Consider the following 23,747-nt stretch of genomic DNA (forward strand, 5'->3'; position numbering starts at 1 on the left):
GGGCCGTGCTCGCTGCCCTGGGCATTCTGTTTCATGCCCACCGCCCTCTGGTGCAGACCGTGTCCTGACCCCCTCCCCTCACACAGCTCCCTCGGGCCCTGTCGCTGTTACAGAGAGCAGAGCTCAGCGCTACCCCCTCTCCCCTAGCAGTGGCTGAAGTAACCAAGCCCGTATGAGTTTCCGTCAGCACGGAGACCAAAGGGAGAGATTCCTTCCTTGAGAACTGGCAGGAAGGAAGGATGCTTCGGTCAAAGTTACAGCCGCTAAACAAGAAAACACAATTTCCCTGGATTTTGCAGCAGGAGAGAGGAAAAACCAAGCGCATGCCGGTTCCCGTGTCGCTGCTTTCTTCTTCGAGCGGGCAACGGACTCGGGATACCCGGCAGCTGCACCCCGGTCCGGTGCCGACGTCCTCACGGAGCGGCGGGTGGACGTGACGCGGTAACGGCGCCGGGAGTCTCCGGCGCTCCCCGGCGGCGGCATCGAGCCGTCCGCGCGCGCCCCGGCCGAGCCGCCTACAACTCCCGTCGCTCCCCGCGCCGTCGCCGTCGCTCTCCGTCCCCGCGGCCGCCCCCCGCCGTTGCTCCCCGCCCACTGTCGGCGGCGCAAGCGCAGGAGAGGCGGCGTCCAGGGCAAGTCTCCCTAATGTAAGATGGTGGCCGGGCTGGCAGCGGAGCGCCCCGAGCTCGGAGATTCCCTGTCTCTCGCCTAAAGGTCGTCGGAGCAGCCGCCCGAGCGCCCGGCCGGCCCGCCGCTACAGGTCCCGCCCCGGGAGCGCCGCTGCGGTTTCTTCCCCGCGTTTCTCCTCGCCTCCTCTCGCCTTCCCTCCCCACCCTTCTCCTCCTCCTCCTTCTCCCCTCTCCTCCTTCCCCGCACGCTCACCCACTGCCCGCCCCCGCCGGCCCGGCAGCCGCCGCCGCCGCCGGGCAGCGCCGCGCAGGGAGAGCCGCGCACACGCTCCGCGGGCCGGGCAGGGACGAGGAAGGCGGGTGAGTGCGAGCCGAAGGCCGGGCCGGGGAAGGAAGGAGGGAGAGGCGAGGAGGAGGACGAGGAGGAGGAGAAGAAGGGAGGGGGGAGCCGAGCCGCTCTGCCTACCAGAGCGCCGAGGCTTCGCCGGGACGGCGCAGGCCTCAGCCCACCCCCCCGGGCCGGCCCTGGCTGCGGGGGGACGCGCCGGGCCGGTGCGGCGCGCGGAAGGGCCCGGGCCGGGCGGTCAGGGCACGGGGTGGCGCCTCCCGGGCCGGGGGCGCGGGGCAGGGGCCGGGTCGGGTGCTGCGCCCGGAGCCGCCGGGCCTCCCTCGCTGGGCGCCCGCCGCCTCCCGCCCCGCTGCCACCGGCCGTGCAGGGAGGCCGGGCACGGGGATCACAGCGTGATTTGCTTCGAGGCTGCGTGGAAATTTCCTCTCTCCTCTCCTTCCTCCTCCCCGGAGCTCTGGGCTCCATTTGTTCTTATGATTTGCACTTTTTTTCTTTTCCTTGAAAGAGAGACAAACAGACGGTAAATGGCAGCATCTTGTTTTTTGCATTATTTTGGACCGTCCGTGTAACCTCCCGGGATCTGTCTGTTAGTAGAATAATCGCTGTGTAACTTGCCGTCTCCGACTTGCAAAACACTGTGAACTCTTTCCATTTTGTGCCTCGGCAGAGGCAAATGACAGGGCTGCGTGCGGACTCTGCGCCGACTACCAGTGTCTGTCAGAGCTCTGCCTGCCAATCTGAGCGAGCTGCTGCCGGCTGTGTGTGTGCAGGAGCAGGGAGGGAGAATATGCTGGATAATTACCTCAAAACACTTCTTTACTGTACCTGAAAGGATGTAATAGGCCTTGGCTTAGATAAGTGTGTCATCACAGTAATACCAAGTGCGTAGTTTGCAGCAGAAAGTTCTCTTTGGACCGCATGTTAATGTAAGCAAAAACCTCAGCAGGTTAAAGCTGTGAATGCTCTCGGCCTGCAGATGTTGGCTCACTCCTGCCTGAAAGTTTCAGAAGTTACTGTTGGCTAAGTGTATATTTACTGAGCCTGTACCAATTCCTGACTTGCTGGGTTTTAACTCTCCACCTTTCACTTTAGTTTTAAGATGTCTCCACTTGAGCATCCCTGTGCTTTGCCTTCGTATTCACATGAGGATTGACATGAGCAGAAGACAAACTTGTACAGACAGATGAATACACAGAGGAGTGGTAACGCTGCTGTCTTCCCTGTGTTCCTGTTTGTTTCTTGATAGCTTTTTTCCTTTTTTTGTTAAATAAAGTCTTACAAAGAGCTGAGAACAAAACAGCTGTTTGATTGGAGTAGAGAAGCTGTTTTCAGATGGCCTTCAAATACTCTAATGTCTGTCTGATTTCTTAGCATCCCTCTAACATACCTGAACGCAAGGCTGTGCTCTGGTTCACTGAGTTGCACCTTAAGCCTCTGGGGCTCTGTGATAGTTCCTAGCTCATGAACAAGATGAACACATGTAAGTGTTTAGAAATGCTTGGCAGTTGAACTTGGCTGAATTGCAACCAAAGTTCATTCTAGGGGAAAGGATTGTTTTGGAAAGGGGGAGTACAGTGATAAAATGATCTGTGCTGTGAACTTGTTGTTTCTTCAGGTGCCTCTTTTTACTTTTTTTATGATGATTCTTAGATGATCCTAACAGCTGCTCTCTTTCCAGAGGAAAGGTGGTGAGTGTCTTTCAAGAATAACACTCAGTTAACGCTTTGGTACCTCTTCTTCAGAAAGTTTAGTAACTACTAGAGAGTGCCCTCTGAATGAAGGACTTGGGGAGAGGATATGCACAAGTATGTGACTTTGTTCTTTTTTTTTTCCTTCATGACTGCTGTTCAGGAAAGTTAGGGTAGTCGGTATGTAAGTGAAACATTTTGAGATTGCTCTGACCAAGATCTTAAGTATGGGCCTTGAAGGCTTAACTTTAGCAGCTCTCTCAAAATTTTGCCTACCTATCCGAAATAATCTCATTTATTTCAAGTAACAGTTACCTGTGCTTACGAAACATCTTCGTGGTGGCTGGTTTAGGCCTTGGCCTAAGGCCTCTTAGGCCTTGGATGACTACTTTCATTGCCCAGGTAAGGTGAGGCTGAATGTTAGTCCTTACCACAATGGAAGGAAATCAGTTACACAGCAAGATCACTAGCATCAAGGGTTGCTGCACTTTCACATGGAGAATGGTGTCTCAGGTTGTACAGAACACAGTTTGTCCCACTTTGCATTTGTGAATTATTCTTCCTTTAACAACTCTGGACAAAGACTGCCTAGCTTGCATTTCTTTCTGATCTTTCTACTGAGTGTTTCAGTCCTTTAGGATTTTGGTGCTTTCTTTGCTTATTAGCATGTATCTTTGGCCTGTTTCATCTTATGGGAACAGTGTGAGGAATCAAGACTTGGTTAACTAAACATCTCTTTGGGCCTCTTTGTTCTTGGAGAATAGTCCAGGAATTGGCACCTTTCAAGACATGATTTAACATTTGTTAACATGTTAATGGTTGTAAGCACTTAGCAGATTTGGAAGCTGAAGCTGGGCAGGTATTGGGGTGTTGCTCAGGTCTTCTGGTGCTGCCTGTAAGCAAATTGGGAGGGCAGTGTAAGTATCTAGCAGGCAATACTGAGTATAAGCTCTGTGAGTGAAAGTGTGCATATGTTCTTGTGTTAAACTGTTTGGATCTGTTAGGTGCATATTTTCATCAAACTGGGTTTTATTTCATATTATAAACTTTGATTGTATGTTTGGTTTTGTCAGGCAACGTTTTTTTGATGAAGATTCCCTTTAAACTCAAACTTCTTGTTGCAGTATTGTATTAAATGATCTCACTAATTTAGCATACGTTCAGATTTCTGGTTCTGGCTAGCTGTTATTAGACTGTTTACTCCAGCTTAAAGAAAGGAATCAGTGTTTAAGATAGTGATTTCTCCATAGCACTTAGATCAAGTAATTAGGCTTGGTGGCCTTTTTGTGCAGGTGGAATGCTGTTTCTTTTCCTTCCCCCTGGCAGTTCTGGGGTCATGGGAAGTCTACGGTATTTTTTTGTTGGAGGTCTTTCATTTCAGTGGGACTTCAGGAAGTCTTTTGCTTAACATGTGCGTACAAAGTAGTTTATGTACATGTTATCTTATGGTGTTACAGCATGTGCTTGTGTCTAGAAACACTGCAAAAGTAAGGCTAGAGAATGATGCTCTTCATTCCTTTTCTGTGAGTCTTCATAGCTCTCTACTGTACTCTGGAGCAGGATATGATAGAATTAATTTCGTAAGAATGAATTGATCATTTGAGTGTTTTTACTTGCTCTTTTGCTGGTTTTCAAACTGGGGAAAGGGGTTGAGGACAATATAATGGGTATTGTTTGTCTATTGTGAGCGAATTTAAAGGTGGATACAAAGGCCAAGCAGGCAAATTACTGAATTTGGTGGAAGCAGAGTTTAGCTCTGGGCTGAGGCTTGTTTCTAGAACAGTACTGCGTGCTTCTACTAACATCTGTTTTCTTAAAAGGGAAGATGACAAAACTTCAGTTGTCAGTGAGTGACTTTCTCCTGTAATCTCAGCATTTCTTCTTGCTGAGTCTTGCTGCCCTCAAGAATACAGGACAGCTAATGTAAAGTGAAATTCACATAAATTGTATGCAATATCTAATGTAAAATAACAGCAGTATTGAAGTTTTGGTTGTGAGATGAGTTCTCTGGTGTAGCACAGATCGCTGGACTGTGTCCTTTAGGTTTGTTACTTGTCAGGACAGTCCTTTATTGCAGGAAGGTAATGTTGCTATGTCTTGTATCTGAGGGCAAGTACAAGTTAGCAGTACTAGGAATTTAATTTCTTTCAATTCTTAACATTGGATTTTGCTAATGAATTCTGAACAGAATCACAGGAACTTTGTAGGAGTGACAAGAGTAAGTGAGAAAGTACTCTGGCTTTCAAGCAGTGCTTCATTCCTGCTACTACTTCAGCCCACTTTCTTAGGCCTCTGTGGTGAACTGCAACCTATCTTTCTGGTTCTGGCAACTGAGTTCTAATCTCTTCCTCTCTGAACAGAAGGGGCTTTCCCAATTTCCCAATGTGGATGTTCTTTAACAGTTTCTGTCATGTGAAATTTGTTACAGAAAAGTGGCAACTAAAAGGGCAGGTATCTTATAGCAGGGCAGAAAACAAGGCATACAAAGACTTGCCCAACTTCTCACTTTTCCACAGCACTAAGCTGGCAGTAATTTGTTTTAAGAACAGTGAATTCAACAGATGAGACTTGTAAGAAACACATGTTGAGTTTATGTTAAGCTTTCTGTCGTGACTGTAAACTTAGTGAAACTTGTTTGAATGATATGTATTAGTTTTAATGTGCAGAGGCTAAGACTGGTAAGACTGTGAAGTGCTGTATCTGCCACTGAAGTAATTTTATTACTTCAAATCATGTTACAGTAATTTACCTTTTTAAAATATGTATGTTTAACAGTTTCATTCAGGAATGGAAGGAAATAATTCAGTGATATAAATACCTGCTTTGGCGTTGCTGATCTGGGGGACTTTCAGTGATAAAAGTTTTGATGCAAGTAATGTGCCAGATAGGTAAGCATGGTGACTCATTCAGAGTTCCTGGATTGTGATCCATCTTAGAAATTAACAAAAAAAAAAGGAGGAGGTGGGAGTGAAGTACAGTGTTGATAGTCACTAGATGTGTGGAGAAAGTGTTCAACTGTTCTTCTTCCATCTACAAATGTAATGAATGAAGACAGGTATAGGTGGCTACAGAAATGCTCATCTGATCAAGTTCTAAAGCTTCGCAATGATCTGTAGAAGTTTGGGCTGTTGGATGATTCAAAAATAGAAATTATCTCCTCTGTTGAGCAGCTACTGCTTTGTTACATTTGACTTATTATATAGTCTTATTTTCTTTTAATGAAATCTATTTGTCTTCAGTATCTTATTCATTTAAAAAAAAAAAAAAAAAAAAAGCAGTCCTTTGAGAGCTCCTAAACTAGCATCAAAAGAAAGGCCAAAACTTGCTAGGTCAAAATCAGTTTTTATAGGTCACCTCGTCTTATAGTTAATGAGTGCATTTCCCCCATCATATGAAATGTAGGGGCCCCTAAACTGGTGGAATTAGTTAAAAGCACTAGTCCAAATGAAAGAGGGACCCAGAAACATTAATCCAATTTGTCTTGTGACTTAATCTTGCTGCCATTTACCGTACAACTGCTGCTCCTCAGAGGCAGCCCACTTTGCATATGCTTCTGCTGTTTGTTTAGCATGTTCGGTCCCTCTTCCTGAGACAGTAGGTCTTCCTTCTACATGACTTCATCTTTAGTTAAAGGTCAAGGAAGTTGTAACTGAGGAACCATGTTTGAAAAGTTGTAGCTGCTTCTTGTCTCTTAAAGCTTCTTACTAATAGTTTCATTTAGTGAAGTGTATACTTAACATATTAATGTTGTGGTTTCAGTTATTGGTGAACTGATTCTAGAGCGCTAGGTGGCAAGCCTGAAAACAGAGGATGATAATCACTGGTGGCTTTCTCTTAAAATAACTGTTAGTGTATGTTGGAAATAAGAACGAACAGTGGAAACTTAAGGGAATGCCAGCTAAAAAATTATCAAGGCTGTCTTCTGTGCATAGGTAATCATCTTCTGGCTCATTTACAGGTTTTTTTTTTTTGTCTCAAATAGTAGTTACAGCTGTAAGCATGCTTTGAGGTAGGTCCATTCTCTTGTTCACACCGGTGTAGTGGCTTCCTGCTCTAATTGAGCCCTCTTGAAGCCATTAATTTCTTCTTGCTTATGGTCTCATTTTGATTTAACCTTCCAAGTTTGTGATTCCCTGGGGGTGGGGCAGTGGCATACCTTGTACAAGAACTATTGCTCTGGTTACTACTATATAAATACATAGCACAGTGAAACTTGGTAAGAACCAGCTGTGTTGTGTGACCGTGTGACTCCTTGACAGTCTTAAGAAAACACCTTACCTCAGTTGGAAACTGCTTTGAAACGATGCTGTAGACAGTGGTGTCTTTTTCTGGGTGACCAGCTAACTGCTCTCAAGTTCACTGGCCAAAAAGGAATCAGCCATCTTCATAAGGAGGCCCGCAGTGGCATTGCTTTTATTTTTTTGGCTTAGTTATAGAGAATATAATCAAAGTGAAGAACAAGAAAACAGGCATTTGGAATCCTTATTCTGTCCCTACTGATTATCTATTTAGATCTTGTGCACACATGCTCACACATCTCATTCTAGTGTGTAGAGGTGAGCCAGCATCTTTCACATGAATGTAATTTGGTGGGAAGAGGTGAGAGGCAGGTTCACTTTGGTGTTTGCAGTACTGTCATCAGCTGTACTTAAAAAATGAGATGCTTGTTATTGGTTGAGAGGAACAGCCAGCTGCTTTTTCTGTTGTAGTGAGAATGTGCTTCTGCAAGCTTGAAAACTACTTCCATAGAGATGCAGTGCAGCATCTTCTGTTAGTACTGTGTTATCCTGTGATTGATGGACTCAAGAACTCCACATCAGGTGGAAATACAAGAAAGGAGAAGGGCTCAATGCTGATGTATGTTTTACTAAATAGAAAGCCAGATATTAGAGAGCATACTCTAAGTCAGAGCTGACAACAGTGTATATGTTGGTGAGGCCTCCTTAATGCTGTATTCCTCTTGTATGTTTTTTCCTTTTCTTTAAAAATAAAAAAATAAAAGCATAGCTATTAGACTTCTCTTAAGGCAGTTCTTTGAATCTTGTGTGTATTCTGGTTAGTTTGTGTCTCACATGGGCTTAAGCTTCTGAAGGTACTGCATTCAGCTGCTTTTGCTCAGTAAGAATTCAGAGCTGTCTGATAGCCTGGGAGGAAGCAAATAAAACCTGTGAAGTAAAGCCACAGCACTTAAAGAATATGCTGGGCAAGTGCATTTGCAGTGCACTTGAACTTCTATGCTTTTTATAGCGTATTTATCATAGTCTGGCAGATTTTTTTTTTTTTTTGAGATTGAGTTCAGTGTTTTGTATGTATCTAATGACTTCTTAAATTCACCTATCTGAATGAAAGCAGTTCCACGTAAATTAGAAGGAATTTTTCTAAAAAATGGTACTCTACACCTCATTGAAGTTTGTGGATGTTGGTTCTCTGCTTTTGAGTGTTTCTGTTTTAGAAGATATATCTATATTTTTCACTCTGCCCAGCCTTTTTAGAAAATGATCTGGAGAATGATATCTCTAGGATACTTCTTAATGTTCTCCCTCTCTTTTTTTTTTTTTAAGGCAATTGTTTTGTGGGTGACTGTCTCTAGAATTTGTTTACTACAGCATAAAGACCATCTTCAAGCAATTATGTACTCTCCCCCATTGAGTTAAAGATGCTTCCTTGAATGCAGATCCTGATATTCCTCAACATTGTTGTTTAGTAACAGATATGTATTTCTCTGAGCAGCAGAAGATTGTAGCTCATGTACCAGACGTGGGAGGCAGGATTTATGATCTTGAGAGTACTACACAGAACTACCATCCCTCTGGATTTATAGCAATTGTGTGGAGTGAGAGTGATAGGAAGATTCCTATAAATTTCTTCTGAAATTTATCCTGCCTCTAGGTTGAATGTATGAAGCTTGGTTTGCTTTCTGAAATAATTCTTTAAAAAAAAAAAAAAGTGTATAGTAAAGCTGCAACTTAAATCAGTTTTAGACCTGACTACCTGCAAGTGTGTATGCCTTTTAATTTTCAACTTGTGAATTCTTGAAGCTTGCTAGTGTTTATCATATTGGAGATGCATCCTTCTCTTGGAGACATTGATGCAATGTTTTTATCTGGAGTCTTCTAGCTCCTATCTCTAGTTTGAATACAAAATTCAAATTATTCCAAGTCATACCAAATTTCCGCTCAAAGAAATTGACCTTAGTTCCTTGTAGTGTAACTTACCTCGATTGTCTTCTGATTGTAGTTATAGCCTTTATCTTCATTTGTATACTGTTTTAGAATTTCTTATCATTAATTCTCTCTGGTAAAAGTGAATGATAATTGATAATTTCTGAGACTTGTCTCAAATGCCTAGGCACGTAGATCTGAGCTCTGCTCTGCACTGTTTTTGTTGCAGTAACAATCTTGTTAGGCAAAGAAATGCTGAATTAAGTGTAGTATTTCACTTTCTAAAAGGTATATTTTATAGAAAACTACAACGTATGCTAAATTAGTAGAAAAGCTAGGAACTGAATGGCTACTTCTGAAGTAGATTTTATTCTGGAATTACTAGTTATTCTCCTTTTTGCCTCAGCAGTGTCTTCAGGAGATGTGAGGTTCTGAACTACAACCCAGTCAAAAGTGAACAGGGAGGATAAACGTTTAGGGGGCAGTTGTTATGTTTAAGCTCCTGATATGCTTTCAGTTTTATATGATATGTCTTCTTTATTCTTCTCCTTACAAAGTAAAACTTAAAACATTCTCTTAAAAAACAATGGTAGTTCCAAAATGTGCTTGACTGTGGCTATGGCATGGTAGACATTTATGCTCTTTACTGTTGCGTGAGCTGTGACAGTGAATCTTTTGGAGCAGCATCCTATTGTTGTCTGTCCCAAAAATGACCTAAGCAAGTATTCTTATTTTCCATGGTTAAACCAAACTGAGTCAATGTTTTTCTTCAGCCAGTAGAACAAATGTGTCAGTGGCTTTATTTGATACTGCATTTTATCTAGCTGTGCCTGTGTTCTACCCAACTAATTCCTCTAAGTTGCTAAGAGGCAGTTTAGTGTATGGAATTGTATCTACTGAAGAATTGCAGGTTTTGGAGAGGACCTGTCCTTTGATGCTTTCACCATAAGACAAGAAATAGGTGGAAGTTAGACCTTTGGTTTATTTCGGTAGTATCACAAATCTGGACACAGTGCTGTATTTGCAACCAAGTTTATCTTCAAGATGTACTTACACAATGAAAAATGTTGAATTGCTTCAGTTGTGCATTTTATTGTTACTTTGCTGTTCCTAGCCACAGGTGCTAATGCTTCAGTTACTTGTGCACTCTTGAGAAGTTCTAAATGCAGGTGCGTAAGTGTAGATATTGTGTCCACTTAAAGTAAAAATGGACTTGTGTATGTTAAACTTCTGCTGTAGCTTAATAGTTCCACTGTAACATATGGATTTACACACTAAGACAGTTTGTGTGACAACAATCTTTATGCTTTATTAGAAGATTCTCTAGTATAACTTTTTGTACCTGATATTGAAAATACAGGCTTTGTTTTGTGATTCAGTAGCATTTTTAAATATCATTACAATTAATAGATAAATTCCATTGTGTGAAGTTAGATACTACTGAAATGTTCGAAGGAATCAAGGCATTAATTTTTAGTGTTTTGTTTCCTGCCTTAAGTGCTGTATAAATTCAAGTTCTAATGCACTGCAGTGTTGCCTGAGGTTTAAAGTGAAAGTATAGGCAAATTATTCATCTAATATTACTGTATTTCCAAGCTGTTAAGTGTTCCTTTGCCCCTGGTTAACAAACTGACTTGGCTACTCTGCAGTAAGAGGTAAGCATTGTCACTTTTGCAGAAGTCAAGTTTGCTTTCTTTTGCTCTCACGTGACTCTAAAGATAACAAGTGAGTCAATGCCTGAAGCAGTGGCTGTGCTGTTTCTCACGTTTTGGAATGAGGTTGAAGGGACTGACCAATTACTTCTTCTGCTGTATGATTCTTGGAAGCTCGGGGATGCTGAATGGTTTTTAAGCAGGTGCATGGTATTCTTTGTATGAATTGAGGGTAAAAAAACAAACAAACAAAAAAAACTCCTTGGATTAGGAGTTGCTCTGATATAGAATCACAAAATCATTTGAGTTGGGACCTTTAAAGCCCATCTGGTCCAACTCCCTTGCAACAAACGGAGACACCTACAACTTGATCAAGATGCTAAGAGCCCCTCCAGCCTGACCTTGGGTGTCTCCCTGGGGTGGAACATCCACCACCTCTTTAGGCAATCTGTGCTGGTGCTTTACTGCCTTCACTGTTTGTTTTAAAAGTTTCCTTATACTCAACCTAAATCTCCCACTTTTAATTTGAAACCATTTCCCCTTGTCCTGTCATAACAGACCCTGCTAAAGAATCTGTCTTTCTTTCTTAGTGCTCTCTGTTAGATACTGAAAGGTTGCTCTTAGATCTCTCCATAGCCTTCAGCATACATCTGCTCTCCTTCAGCTAGGAATGAATGAAAGGAAGGGATGCTTCTCTGGGAAGTGTAGAGAAGATTTTCTGTTAGTTTTGTTTTAGTTTTAATTTATTTTTTAATGATACACTGCTGTTTAGCTTTAGCTCTATCATCGTTCTTCTGAGAAAAAGAGATGGAAGACATCTTGGTTATGGGATTTCCCAGTTGCTAACTATTTCTTACTTTACGTGCTTCACCCAAGACTGTGTGTGTATAAATAGCTAATACTGTCCCAAACTATCTTACCGTTAGCCTGTTCAATTACTTTGGTGGACTGAAAGGAAGGTTTGGGGAACTGTTATAAATGTTTGTTTATAATTGCTACTAGGGCACTGTGACTTCCCAGAATATTAGAGTGCTTGTGGCTCTTCTGTTATTTCACTTTGTCGCCTTATGGCTTAGACATCAGCCCTAGTAATGTATTCTTATTCTCTCCTTGAAAGAAAATAAAATTCCTCAAAGTACACAGTAGAGGTTTTTCTTAGTTTCTATGGATCTCATTTACTTCCTCTGGTATATCCAAGTATACATATGTACTGACTGTAGAAATTGTACACTACCCAGCAGAGCTGTTGTGCAGCTGTGGGTCCTGCTGTTGTCTTTGGGGAGGTGCAGAGATGGAGAGCAATACCGACTCTGATTCAAACCTTGTATTGTAATGTGTGGCTTGCGCTTGTCATGGGCATCTAGTAGAACTACTTTGCTGAAATTCTATCAACTTGTTCAACATCAGTATATATCAGTAAGCTGGTACTCTTATCAATGCATTACAGAACATGAGGGTGACAGGCTGGAGCAGGTTCAGTGGAGAGCATCAAAGTGATCCAGCCACTTTAATGTCCTTTACACCAGGTGAGAAGAGATGAAGGGGAGGTCTTCATCCTGGAGGATGGACTTCAATAAGGGGAGAGCTAGTAGTGACCACTGATAACTGTGGACAGGCTGTTGAGAATACTGAGCCAAGGCTCTTTGCAGTATGTGGAGGGCAGGGTGGGCAATAGACAGCAGGATTGAGTGAAGTAACTGGATTTAAGAATTCAGTAATTCAGTGCTGGAGTTCTCAGAAATGAAGAAGCTGTTGCATGCATACCCTGTCCATGGTACTGCAGGTGCAGCCTGTGCCCCTCTGCAGCTTTAGTAAGCCTGAGAACACAGCAGGAGCAGTGGGACTGAAGGTGGATGGATTGTGTGAGTATTGGCTTTTTCTCTTTTTTTTTTTTTTTTTTTTTTTTTTTTTTCTCCTGTAAGGTTTTCTTTTCATTTGCCCTTTGAGCTTATATTTCTGTTTGAAGTCTCAGGAGTAGTAACAGCCCTGTTTGTGGCTAAATGCTGGTTTTTGTAGTTGTCTCACTGTGTAGAGCATGAGAAAGTGAGCACATTTCTTTTTTTTTTTTTTTTTTTTTTTGTTAAAAAGTGCAATTTTATTGTAGGTAATCCAAAATAACTTCTACTTGTATCTGCAGGTATGCTATAATTTGTCTTATAGCAGAATTTAAAGTCTCAATTTTCTGCTTAAACCGGGATCTTTAAGTACCTTGCTGGTGATCAACAGAGTTATGAATCAACAAGTAAAATATAAAATGAACTGTTAAACACTGCTGTGGTGGTTCATAGCTTCCCCAGTGTCCCCTGAGAGCATGCAAGCAAGAAAGGAAATCTAGTCCTAGCACCAAAATGTAATTCTCTTGTTCGTGTTCTCTGCTTATAGATGTTATCATTTATAATAGTTAGTTTAGACCTTACAGATATTCTTTTTCATGCTTGAGAATTTTCTTTGGGTAATTAGGGAAGTTTTTAAACTATCCCTTTGTTATGATGAAATTGCTGTTAGATGGAAGCATAAGGATGCAAGTAGTAAATTATGAAAAAAAATTACTTGCTCTAAAGAAAAAAAAAACAAATTGTAAAGAATTCTCACTTTTCTAATTTTTGCTTACTATGGTTTGTGGTGGTTTAGTGGCACTTGCAAATGAAAGCTGATTATGGATTAGTAAACTAATACAGGTATTTGTAAAATATTCAAAACCCTTAAAGAAAGCTGTGAAGAAATACAGTGTTTGAGAACTTTTTGCATGTTCAGTAATATTCTAAAATTCTTTGTTCATCAAGCAAGTTTGGCAAGAATAACATAAATAATCATATTATACCTTAATTATGGCCTGGAGGAATGAAGACGTAATTTATTCTTCAAGTTGACATTGGTTTGTGACTTTTCAAAACAAACGGTAACTTAGTGTGGTAAGGGCAAACTGGGGTACTGTGTGTACTGGATATCTGGACTGCAGCTGACAGATATGATAAGTAGTTTACGTATCATGGTCACAACTAACCCTGAACTAGATCTGGGCACCAGCTAAAAGGTCAGAGTTCCTAAACTTTCGGTGACTACTGGAGTACTGAAGTTCTGCAAACCACGTTATTTTAGCTTTCTTCTGTAAGAAGAACAGAGTAAATGAAGGACAGGATCTTCTGAATATATAAATTCTTTCTTGGAAGCATTGAACATAACAGTAGATTTTCTGTTGCAAGTTGTTGCCATTTGCCTTCTGTGTGACTTATCAGTGAATTACATATATATTTTGACTATTATTAGAAATATTGAAAATAAAACTTTAATATTGTTCTACTGTTTCTCCATCTAAAAATGCTTAGCTCAAATGTTGTTTTTGAAGAGTATGTGTAGGGGGAAACTACTTACACTACATCAGTGGTTTTGTAGCATAGTCCTTTTATAATTCATATAAGAGTATGATTCTGAAAAACAAAGCGACCCATAAAGGTTGGAAAAAAGTTGAGAAGCAGACTTTGTTATCATGTATCTTATGGTGAGAAATGAACTTTTTTTTTTTAAGCTTATTTTATCAGTTGATGTATTTTTTTTTTTTAGGGCAAAATGCATTATGAGAACTAATTCTAGCAATGAATGACTTCAGCTGAATCTAAAATGCTTGACATCATTTACACATGTAATGGATTTTGCCATTTATACCTTAAATTAGTGTTGCACTCTAGGCAAGACTAAGTGCAAGGTTTGTAGGCGCGTCTAAATGGGAAGCAAGTGCGGTTGGGATGTTCAGCAGCTGTAATGCTGCATATAGGCACACTGTGATAGTTCTGTAATAGGTACTTAAAAGATCTTTGATCCCCTTTTAAACTGCTACAGGATGTTTAATTTACTGCACAGATATAGCATGAAGAAGGCTCTGTTGTCCTCCTCCCTTGACTGAAAAGACTTGGCTGTTAAGGGTAACTTGCGATGCATTCTCTTGCACAAGTATCATAAAAATCTGTTCTTGCTCCTTCCCCTATTGGTGTAACTGTTGGCTTCCTCTGTAAAACTATAGTTGATCTTGAACTTTCGAAACAGCCACATTTCTTTTTGCCTTTTACTGAAAGATGATGTAAATGATAAGTAGTTCTTATGCATAATTTTAGAACAGTTTTTAAATGGATTTAATAAACTTTTCTATTTTGGTAAGAATTTAGGGTATCAGAATATGGGAACAAGTGCTGCATATACTACAGAGCCTATTTATACTTATAGCAGTCAATAATTACTGAGCTTTGGAAGTACTGTATTATGTCATCCTGTCCCACTGTGCAAAAGTATGCTTTGCTATGAGCTGGCTGAAACTGACACTGGGGATTATTACAGGTGTGCAAGGCTTGGTTGCAGAGATGGTATCTTGATGTTAAACTAGTATGCCTTTTTATTATTGCCATTGGTCTAATAAGGTCCCATCTCAGCCTACAAACCTAGCAGATGTTCTTAAACCATGGTGGCTGCTTTGGTGTAGGATAGGAGTGTATGTGAGACACAGGGATGTGATTTCTCAGTCTTTGGGAGCCCCAGGGCTCAGCAGCAGTGCACTAAGCTAGGAGAAAGACAAGTTTTCTTTTCCTGTATATGCATTCCCACCCCTTCTTTTGAGTGTCCTTGACCCATGCCCTGCTGTTCAACAGTGGCTGCTGTGGTCTCATGCTTTGTTTTTGGTATTAATACGCTTGTGTTCAAGTACAACAAAATGACTTGTGATTTGAAGGGGAAAACCATAATTCTAAGTAAATGTTATATCTTCTTCTGTCTCATGTACTGTGGTCTTAATCAAGGAATTAAACATGCAGTGGCTGTCAATGTCCATTTAATAGTGTTTGGAACCCTCTTCAGGCTTTCACTGAAATTATCTTCCTATGAAAATCAGAAAGCTAAGCTGTAATTTTCATTGAAATGCAACTTTTGAGCAGTAGTACTTTACCTTGGGTCTTCTTGCAGGATTGGTCTTGGGGAGCAGCAGGAGAGCCTGGCAGCTGTTGTAATCTATAATCCTAAGGAATGGGGGCAGTGGGAAGAGTGTCTCTGCTGCTGTCGTCAGACTTTTTCTCCCGGGAGAGGACGTTACTCTTCTATTTTTCTTGCTTTGGATTTCTTCTCCGTGCTGCCTACCCCACCCACTGAGAGTTTCCTTCCAGAGTTTGGGAAACGAGTTGCTGACGTTCCAGTGGCAACAGGAACACTTCATCCATTTCTGAAAGTTTGCTGTTAGTGTGAGAGCTGGGAATTATCTGACTGGTGTTCTAGTCTAAATTTGGGAACGATGATGTAGTTGAGACGTGCATACATCTCCAGGTTTCAATAAACAGAGTGAAGGAAAGCAGTAAGAGAAGCCCCCAAAATTAAAGCTGCTCTTTATTCACCCTGACTTTTCATTGCCATATTAATGTTTTATAGATGGTCTGAACTGTTTCTTCCCATATGCATTATAGTATCAAATAAAACTCTTGATAACATCTGATTTATCTATCTGCGTGCAGAATATTGATTACAGGCCTTTTTTTTTACTTTTGTGCCTAAGGAGAAAAAACTAACCTGACTTTCACATTCAAATTTTCTTGTTTAAAATGCAGATAAACTTTTCCTTCTGCTATGTGTTGTACACGTTATTTTATCCTCTCCATTACTGTATGCATCTGGGCTTTATGCAGATATATATTAAAAACTTGGAATGCGTAGGCTGTTGCAGTGAGGTGGCTACAGCTCTTGTCAGGAAGCAGATGACCTGGGTGCTTTGTTGCTGAACATGGTCCTCCCCACCCCCCCAGATCTCAAGGAAAGATAGTTCTGTGACTATTTTGTTGATTAGAAAAATGGTTTTGAGAAATATCTTTTTAAAATCTGGAGTATGTCTTTGGTGTGGTGACTTTTCATTATTTTGAAAGTGGAAGTTTTTATTGGAGGCAGCAAAAGCACTCCTCTGCTGTTGGAACATCAATGACTGTTTTTTGGTTGCCCTCTGAAGCACATAATTGCTATTCAGCACCTCGCAGATGAAGGCTAAACCACATGTAAAGTTGCTGTTATAGATACGTAATCACACGGTAGCCTGCACAAAAGTGACAGGGCATGATGACCCACTGTTGTATTTTCTAATTTCTGCATGCGCATTTCCAGTGGAGTATCTGGTTAAAAGAGTAAATTTTAGAGATTTCTCATCAAATGAAATTTAATGCTTAACTGCTCTTGAAAAACAAATACAGCGTGTCAGATTGCAGGTAGAGTTGGCTGCCCTGTGGTTTATAGGCATGGTAAGCATAAATGTAAAAAGCACCCATTTGTAACTGATTCTGGTTCATTGTCACGCAGCCTCCTGACACCAAGACCCTGGAAATTCTGAGCACTAAAACAACAGATTGAGAGGGTTATTTTTCTTTTTGAATGCCGCTGCTGAGCTTATTTGGGTTTATTTATGTATTAATATTTCAAATACCTTGATTAGTGGGTGTATGTTGCTGTATGTAATAAGCATGCCTGCCAGCCATTTTCTGTTTTTAAAACAGAATTTACAAATGGTCTTCCTTTACACTGGTAGTGTTGGTTGTATTTATGAAAAACAGTTTTAGGAGATGTGCAATGATGCTCTAGTTGCATCCAAAATTCAAGCAACAGAAGCTTACTATGTGGAACATCTTAAGGAAAAGAAAACATGTCAGGAAAATAGTCATAACCAGTTGAGCTCTGAAAACTGGAATCAGCAATCTCAAACCTAAAATATGGGGTTGTGGCAAGGGAAAAGGATGCTGCTTTAATGCTGACTGGATTCTGTTTAGTGGTCTTGTGTATGGATCTGGCTGCAGTGAATAGCTGTGCCTAGAGCAGCCTCTCTGTTTGGCCTGTGTAGCTAAAGGAATAATAAACAGCTGCTCCAACCAGGCTTTTTCATTCTGCATCTCCTGGATTTAAGAATTATTTGTCATGTATGTGATAGACTGTATGGCTGCTTCCAGCGTGAGGCCTGTTTTGGAATATTTTGTGCATTCAGACTGCAGTTCAGTGGTAATGACTTTCAGAGTAAAGCACCTGATAGTAGTTATTTATTTGGAGAAATCCCTGCAGATTTTTTTTAAACTTTATTTCTTTATGACCCACACCATTTTAATATGGCCTCAACTTCTCCAGTAAAAGTCCTTGGAGTTCTGTTCTCTCTTCTGTGACCAGCATTTTGAAAGAGAGTTATTCTAAAAGACTGATATTGGTTTGCCTTACTGCCCAGCAAACTAAGGTGTTCCTGTAACCTACTGTCTGGAACATACAGCAGGGAGTTGGATGAGATGGTCTCCTGAGGTTCCTTCTAGCCCTTGTGATTCTGTGATTAAAGCGTTCTGGGACTTGATAGTTTGAGAGTTCATTTGAATCTCTATTCTGCCTTGTTTCTTTAACCTAGCGAGGTTTGTCATGCTTCTGGCACAAATTTGACCTGAAGTTTTTGGTGATTATCACTTTGCTGGCCGTGCAGTCTGGTACTGAAACAGATCCCCGTAAACAAAGTTTTCTGGTTGTGCTGGAGTGGAGAAACTTGGAGCAGTATAAAGATGCAGTTTACGAAATTCCTTTCCTTGCCTGAGACATTACCTATGGCCCACAACGCAAAAATCTGTTACTAGTGGCAGACAGCTATGTTTCTTCCTGTGCTTTTTCCCATGGGAGTGAATTGGAGCAGTGATCTTTGAGTCAAGGGTTTTCAGGAGGCACTAGAGCCTTTCAGAGGAGGCATAACGGTACAGTAGGGTATGTTTGTTGGCAAGGAGGTTGGTTGGTTGGTCTGTTTGCTTGTTTGCTTTCCCCCTCTTCCTTGATCCTGGTATCTTTAATCATGTCAACTTTGGATTATGTAAACAGCCTATTACAAAGGCAAAGATCTCTGGAATCTTCTAGGGAAGACTACAAGGCAAACTTGTTCAGTTTAGTTTTTAGAAAGGTAAGAAATAGTTCATAGGTGTAGCCAGATTTTACTGTGCTCTGTTTATTTAGCTTTTGCAGAAAATGTGTGAGTATGATCTTTTTCCATCTAGTGGGAGTCTTGACGTGTGATGTTAGCTACCAACTGAGAAACACAGACCCATCGGTTGGCTGTTCAGACTAGGCTTGTGCAGCCTCTCTTGTTTGGAGATGTGAGGAGCGAAACAGCAATACCTCTAATTCTTTGCAGAGCTCTGTGTATTGTGTTGCTGTTCTTTGATTCCAGAACTGACTTTGGTCACTCTACAGATAATACTTATTTTCAAGAGTGAAAAGTACAGAAGGGACATAATCTGTATGAAAAATGTCAGAAAAAGCCCTTTTAATCAGGCAGTACAAGGCCATGAAATGTATAGACTGAGTTGTTTCTTTTTTTCCTTTAAGCAATTTTCAGTTGTGGCTGCTGCTACAGATTATGCCTTGACTTGTGGTAGATAAGGAGGTATGAGGTGTTTGGGTGTGGTTATGGGAGATACTGAGCTGTCTAGAAGCAAAGCTTTGCTTGTAAATCTAATCACAGAATCTCAGGGGTTTGAAGGGAGCTCAAGAAATCATCTCATCCAACCCTCTGCTGAAGCATGTTCTTTACAGGAGGTCACACAGGTACACGTTTGGTTAGGTCTCAAGTATCTTCATAGCAGGAGACTCCACAACTTCTCTGGGCAACCTGTTCCAGTACTCCATCCCTTTTGCAATAAAGTCCTTCTGTGTGTTTGTATGAAACTTCCTGTGTTCAAGTTTTAGGGCATTACTCCATGCCCTATCATTATGCACCACTGACTAGAGCCTGGCCTCAAAGTCATTGCGTCTGTCAAGTTGTAGTAATCACAAAAGTGAGTATATAAAAACATTAGTCAGTTCTTATAGATAGGAAGTAATATCAAGATGTGGAAGGATTTTGGTTTACAAAACAATTTGAAGTCATTGATACGTATTACATGATCTTTGCTTCCTTTTGTGTTTCTGAAAGTGTGGAACTTTGTAATAAATCAGGCTGATAATGTGATCAAGAGCTGTACTGGATCAGCATAGAATTCCCTAGTGTTGTGTTTTGCCATGGTTAGTGACTGGTAGCAAATGCTTTGCGAAAGAATACAAAATTGGCACAAACATGGTGTTGCTTCCTGGTAGCGGTCTAAAGTCTTTACTTCTCCAGCTCAGGGAACGTGGAGAGCAGCAGCTTCCTTGGCAGTGTATTTTGTGGTGTTAGAGCCACTCACTCAACACTGCTTCTTCCACCCGTGGCAGTTTGTGCGATTAGTTTTTAGCCTTCTAAATTCTGTCACCTGCAACTTTTGGCGTGGATTTTCACAGTTTAACCAGACACCATGTGGAATGTTGCCTTCATCTGTCAGTTTTAAATGTTTTTATTTCTGTTTAAAGCATGTATTTGCTTACTGCTTGATAACGTATGCATGTTCCATTTGTCTTCCCTTTGACACTTATGTTGTCTCACTTGCTCTCGGCGCCCTTTTTTCCAGCACGTCAGTTTTGTTCATTACGATACACTTTGTAATTCTTGTTATCCTTCTCTATTTTATTTCCTCCCACATGTGGTAATAAAAGAGTTGTCCCAAGTATGGGGTGCAAGAATTCTGTCTGTTTCTACGTGTCCCACAGTCTGTGACATTCTTCAGAATTATTTGTGGAGTGTGACTTCTCTCCATGAATAGCTGGGTATTTCTCTTGTTCTGTCTGCCTCCTGACTGTCTGGCTCTGACTTGCATGGCCATTGGACTTGATTACAGGCTAAACCTTGAGGGTTTCAGGCTTTGCATCACTTGCTCACAGCTGGAGAATCTGACCTGTTACTGCTTATGAGCAGATGCTTCGTTAGGTGCTTTATGTCTGACTGGAAGCCAAAGCGTACCTCTGATTCTGTAAACCTAGTGGGAGGAGATGCAGCGATGTTTAAACTGCTTATTTTATTGGAAATATCTCAGCACTTTTTTAACCAAGTGTGCGCTTTTTCTTTAATTAAAGGAGACAAAGTTCCTTCTAAGAAGTTTTTACAGGGATTTACTGCTCTTAAAATCCTTGTACGGCAGCTGTCTGTTAAACAGCATTGTATGAACTCATTGGCAGAAATTTTAAGTATGGGCTCCTGGGCTGATAGCTGCATTGCTTTCAGTCCTGTGTGTAATACTGAGCAGAGGCTCTACAAACAATTTCTCGTCTGAATATAGAGAAAAGCCCGGTCAAATTCTTAAGCAAAACACCATTAAAAACAGCCTAGAACTTGTTCTTTTGCTTAATGTTTGTGAGGGCATTTACCTTTCACTCTATTTAAGTTTGATTTGAAATAATCTGATGAAGCATTAATGGTGTTTGGGTACAATAAATCTGCACTCCTCATCTGTCCTTAGTAAAGCTTGTATTTAGAAAAGGTCTGAGATAAAATCTAGAGGTATTAAGGGAAAATGTTTTTGCCAATTTTTCAGGCTGTATGTATTTACACACTGAGGCTTTTATGATTGTTCTCTAATAAACGGAGGCAAGAAATCCCAGTTGTAGACAACTATTTAATACAAACAAGATTTTTGTAATATACAGTGGCTGCAAATTGCAGTTCACACGCTGACGTTACAGGTTTCTAGATCTTACTGTCTTTCCAAGTTGTGAGTTTTCCTTGAAAAATGGAAATACAATTTGGTTAACTTTGCCTTGGTGCTTCTAAAGAGGGGAAAAAAGCAGCTTTGTTCTTGCTATACTAAGTAAGGAACAATTTGAACCGGGAGATTCTTTTGATTCTCTCTTGTTCTTCCCTATCCCAGTCAAGAAACGTCTAGACAAAGTGTAATGGCTGAGTTCCACATCAAACCTATGTGTGGAAATTCATGTTGCCATTTGTTGCAGTTGGTTGCATTATATGTCTGGTGTTTACAAGGGAGGTAGACCACAGCATAGTCAGAAAATGTCACGTTCAAGTGGAGAGCTCGCTACTAAGTTGCCTGATTATTTAAAAAAAAAAAAAAAAAAAAAAAAAAAAAAGGATGAGAGTTGGAAGCTGTTTATCGTGGTTTGACCAACTGTAACCAGAGTCATTAAAAAGCAAAATGCTCAATTTGACCATGGAAATATTCAAATAAAATTGTATGAATATGGTGGTGAAAGTAAACCACAAGCTCGTGATAAACCATTGTTGTTTAGCAGTTCTCTGTGTACTGTCTCCTATGAAAAGGAATGGCAGAGTAGCTGCGCAATTGCTTCTTCACATTATCTATGGGTCTAGAAATATAGTGGTTTAATGCTGCAAAATTTAACTTTTAGCATTTCTGTTCTATTTCTAACCTTTTCAGGAATGTATTTCAGGTGATTAGCAGTCTCCTCTTGATTATCACTTCTCCCTTGTTCTCTTGCTGTCTTTATATGAAGCCAATGAGTAGTTAATAGCTGCCTGTGAAGGGTTCCTTTTGTAGGCCAAGCAAAGTACATACAATTCTGCCTTGAAAGGAGTGAGGGGAAAGCATGGCTCCTACTTGCTTTGTAGGGGAGCAGTCTCAGCTCTGGAGGTGAGCTCTCTCTGCAGTTCTCTCCATTATTTTCCTTTCTACTCGTCTGTAAGAGTTTTTTATATATTCCTTTTGAGATCTGTTGGAACTTTCAGAAGTGAGGCACTTGCTGATACCAAATGGTATAATTTGTACTATTTTATCACGGTTCTCATTTAACATCCTGTGCAGGCTCCATAGCATCCAACAGGGCACCTTGAATTGTCAGGAATAAAGCCGTGTCCTGGAGAATCAGAAGGTGATTTATTATTATTATTATTTTTAAATAAAGCACCTTCATCATTCTGGGATGAATTGAAGAGCAAAAATTGCCTTTTCTTGGTTTTTCACAAATAAAGAAAGATTAGACTTAACCAAGTATTAGAACTGAGGGCAGGTGTTGATGTAGATGCTCCGCAGTTTGTGACCAGGAATCTGACAAGTAAAGAACAACTTTGCTTCTTACTTGCATAAGGAGGCATGTTCAGCGTGGTGCTCCATGTGGCTGTTGGTTTGTCAGGCCTACCGAGCACTGCATACCAGTCTGCTGGTCTCTGGCATCAGCTGTCAATGAGTTTCAGGATGGAGTTGTGAGTGCTGAGGAGTGTATGGGTTTTGACAGAGGTTTTTATTCTTCTGAGCTCTGTGCTTTGCATTATTCCTTGAGATCAACAGAAGAACTCAAGCTGGAATTAGTGCTTCTTCAGAACCTATAGGTGAGCTGCATAAGGCTTCCTCTGTGCGATTTTTTTTTTTTTTTTTTCCATCTAAACCTTGTTTTGGTGCTTCTCTTCCCTCTAAAGCAGCTGAGGTACTTGGGCTTGTTTTTTTCAGGGGTTATGAAGAAGCATATGATATCTAATGCTATTGTTGCTAAGAAAACAATTAGGCCAGTCTTAAGTTCATGTTTGACATTCAAAGTGATTTGAAAGTGGCATAATAGTTCTATCACTGATAATACTGAAAGACCAAGTTATCCTTTTGTTCTGTCTTGATCATGTTGAACAATTGCGGGAGCTGAAGCCAAGAACAGGTTATGCCTTAAGTTGAGAAGCTGGGAAAGCTGAAGATGCTGCAGCAATCCTGTTCATGCTGCCCTGTGAAAATGCAAGTAAAACTTCGTTTAATGTAAAATCTGAGCTGTCCTTTGGTGCAAGTTTAAATAACGCATACGTTTCTTTCTGAGCATCCTGCATTGATATTGCTCTGTGCTGGTGTGTATTTAGTGATGTGCCTCTTGTTCTTCAGACGTTCTTTGAGATCATACCAGCTGTAATATTAGGCCTATGTGAACAAATGCAGCTGAAAGCAGCAGGTCAGTAATAAGTCTGGTAAATTATCCAGATGCTAAGTTGGCAGCAGAATGTTGCAAACTGTTATTTTCAAACAGTTTTGCAGCCTCAACTGGTGTGATTTCTGTGTGAGAGTATTTCTGGGTAATCTCACTGAAGGCTGTAGAGCTTGTCAGATGTGAGGTTTTTTTTATAATTGGACCTGGGAATGCTGGCTGTTATTATGTGTGCAGTTTAATACAGGCTAGCACAAGGTGTTTTCACTGCAGAATGGCATGTTCTTACCTTCCTGAAGAAGAGAGGAGAACTGAAGAATAGTGGAGAAGGACACTGATTGAAAACTGATAGGAACTCCAGTAGGTGGAAAGCTGAAGTAAACTCTTGAGGTTTCTCTTTTCCTATATGAAGACATCCTATCTAAATAAAGTCTTTTTAATGGCTGTACCAAGTTTTCTTAAAAGTACAGTCAGGCCATGTGATTTTAATTTACCAATTCAGTGATCTGTTCCTTTTTTTT

The 23,747-nt window shown here is 40.8% G+C and overlaps 1 protein-coding gene across 7 annotated transcripts in view; it reads left to right on the forward strand.

The window, feature by feature from the left end:
• The first annotated feature begins 619 nt into the window (after nt 1-619).
• The window catches only part of CNOT4 (CCR4-NOT transcription complex subunit 4), a 67,212-nt gene continuing 44,084 nt past the window's right edge, over nt 620-23,747 (forward strand). For 5 of the 7 annotated variants that reach the window (XM_042889861.1, XM_042889866.1, XM_042889864.1 and 2 more), the window contains exon 1: nt 620-760. The gene's annotated coding sequence lies outside the window, so the exon portion shown is untranslated. Of the gene's footprint in view, nt 761-924; nt 990-23,747 lie in introns of those variants that run through there. The other 2 variants (XM_042889863.1, XM_042889862.1) reach the window with 2 other exon arrangements.

Source organism: Lagopus leucura, unplaced genomic scaffold (genome assembly GCF_019238085.1).
Source record: "Lagopus leucura isolate 7727_CA_CO unplaced genomic scaffold, USGS_WTPT01 Super-Scaffold_100159, whole genome shotgun sequence".
Taxonomy (NCBI): Eukaryota; Metazoa; Chordata; class Aves; order Galliformes; family Phasianidae; genus Lagopus; species Lagopus leucura.